Source organism: Cyprinus carpio, chromosome A7 (genome assembly GCF_018340385.1).
Source record: "Cyprinus carpio isolate SPL01 chromosome A7, ASM1834038v1, whole genome shotgun sequence".
NCBI lineage: Eukaryota > Metazoa > Chordata > Actinopteri > Cypriniformes > Cyprinidae > Cyprinus > Cyprinus carpio.
The window spans coordinates 46,047,012-46,049,572 of record NC_056578.1 but is presented as its reverse complement, the minus strand read 5'-3'; the positions used below and the strand labels follow the sequence as shown (position 1 = coordinate 46,049,572).

General features: G+C 33.5%; 1 long non-coding RNA gene across 1 annotated transcript; it reads left to right on the top strand.

The window, feature by feature from the left end:
• Positions 1-673: 673 nt before the first annotated feature.
• On the top strand, positions 674-1,404 carry LOC122145728. Its single transcript, XR_006160537.1, has 3 exons — positions 674-742; positions 852-932; positions 1,021-1,404. It is a non-coding gene; the product is annotated as an uncharacterized LOC122145728 (long non-coding RNA).
• Positions 1,405-2,561: the final 1,157 nt, after the last annotated feature.

Genomic DNA, 2,561 nt, shown 5'->3' with positions numbered 1-2,561 from the left:
TCTTTTATTTTAGGATTGTCAGCTTTGCCTCGAGATTGCAGTGCAAATGAAATGTCAAATCACCAACTGCATTTTATTTGTCAATTTGTCAGGGACAATGCATAGTCACAGTGAAAATTTAAATTAAATAATTTCATTTCATTTTCTATTTTGGCACGTATTTTGTGTACAGTATAGTTTTCTATAATGAAATTGTTAGTCTGGTTTTCATTTTCATTTTTATAATTAAATTGATTTATTTTAAATTTGCATAAAATGCCTTCCACAGACATAGACTTGAAAATCTGATGTTGAAACAAAAATATATGATTTGATTCTTCTGCTTTTTATGCTGGTATGTTTTCATTTACTAAAAGTTTACACAGGCTCCACTATATATTTATCATTTCTGTAATGTGAAGCTGATGTGATAATGAACATGTAATCAAACCATCATCATGTTTGAACTGAACCAGAGGAGGACAGTAATGAATACATTTGCTATCTGTACTTAAGTACACTTTGAGTATCTGTACTTTACTTGAGTATTATTATTATTATGGAAACTTGTGACTTTTAATTAAATAAAAATCTGTCTTTACAACTTTCACTTGTAATTGAATAATATTTACAAGCAGTATCTGTCCTTTATAGTCAAGTAATGGAGTTGTGTATTTTGTCCACCTCTGAACTGAACTAACAGACACGAAGACAGATCCAGCAGAAGCTGAAGTCTCTAGGACTGCTGGATTATTATTCAGAGGTATCACACATCTTTACATTGTTCATGGTTTCATAGCTTTGATTTCATTCCCAGTTTCACAGACTGAGTCTCTGTTTTCTCTTGATTGTGTCTCTCATCTGTCCTGCAGTGATGGTGATTATTGTAGAGTTTGCAGTGTTTGCTGCTCCTACTGTGATTCTTCTTCAGATCATCTGTGAAAGAAGAGCTGGTGAGTTTTTGAGATGATTCACATTGATCTGGAACGATCTGCACTCATGAGAGCTCAGTAAATGTTTTTGTGTTGAATTATTTTGCAGGGAGGAAGAACTCGCAGCATCCAGAGGAAATAGAGATTAATACAATATTAGAGTAAAATACTCTACAAATAACAGAATACTGCAAGATTTGTCTTCATCTCGATGATATGATGATATTTATACAGCTTACGTGCATATTTGCTCTATATACTGTACTGAATGCTTTAAATATAATATTAAATACAGAGATCAACAGAAGTGCTTTTAATAACCATGAATAATTATTACAGAAATTCTATTAGAAACACATGGTAATTTTCTAATCTTGATTCATCTATTCATTGCATTGAACTTTTTACAGGTAGCTTTTTAAATGTTGTAATAGTCCATTTTAACTGATGATGCTACAAGTCTGTTAATTATCATACGACATATTTACAGATTAATTTAGATTTATTATTATTATTATTATTATTATTATTCACTGATCATTTGACGCAGAGACAAATCCTTACTTAAATATCTGAATGATTGTCTTCCCCACCTACATCATGCTGCAACATGTTTTTATGTCAAGCATCATATGCAGATACGCTGGTTTGATCTGGTTTGAGCTGGTTTAAGGTGGTCCTAAGTTAGTTTCTGAGGACCAGCACATGACCAGCTCAAACCAGCAGTCATGCTTCAAAACATACCTAACCAGCATAAACTTAATACACCAGAAACCTTTAGATTTTATAATAATAATAATGATGATAATAAAGGAATATTTATCAATATTAAAGCAATACTGAGAGGAAAAACAGAAATCCACTCATATCTCTTGGTACATTAACACAAAAATAGGCCTTAAAAAAATAAAGTAGCTTTATATCTAAAGTCCACTTCTCAGTCAAACTTTGACATTATAGCCCATGATAATTATTCACAGAAGTCATTTAGCAGAACCAGTTGGGAAGCTCAGAACAGTTTTGTTATAATTAGATCAGATATCACAGTTAGTCTGATATCAGTGCTGTTTGTAACTATATTAGTAGCTGAACTAGCTTGTTAGCATTAGCCAGTGTTGAACTCGTGCAGTAAGAGGGTCACTATTCATTCATCTATAGCTATAGCAGACTGAGACGGTAAGGTTGCTTTGAGCTGGAGTTTCTTTGAGCTTCGAGACATGTTATCAGCATTGCTTTCTCTCACAGTCCAGATTAAAGCTTGTTTTCTGTGGTTTGTTTCAATGGAGTGTCCTCTCCATCACAAGGCAGAGCATCTCCTTTACTGTGTTTAAGGTGGAGCTGAATCTCTCTCTCAGCGGATCTGGTTTTCTGTTTCATTGCTTCACTCCAGTCTCAGTAGTGCTGGACAGCAGAAGTTTAACTGAAACTGAACCAGTGTTCAAGTCTTTATACAGACAGATATTTTGTCTGCTTGTTGGATTCTGGCACCTCTGGACAGACTTTTAATTATGACTGTCCAGAATATCTGATGGAACAGAAACATTATTAGATGACCGAATCAGTTGTTGAATGAAAAGTTCCTGCTTCATTTAATTAAAAAATGTGTCTGAAGACAAATATCTTACTTGGAAAGGCACAGATAATGACTTA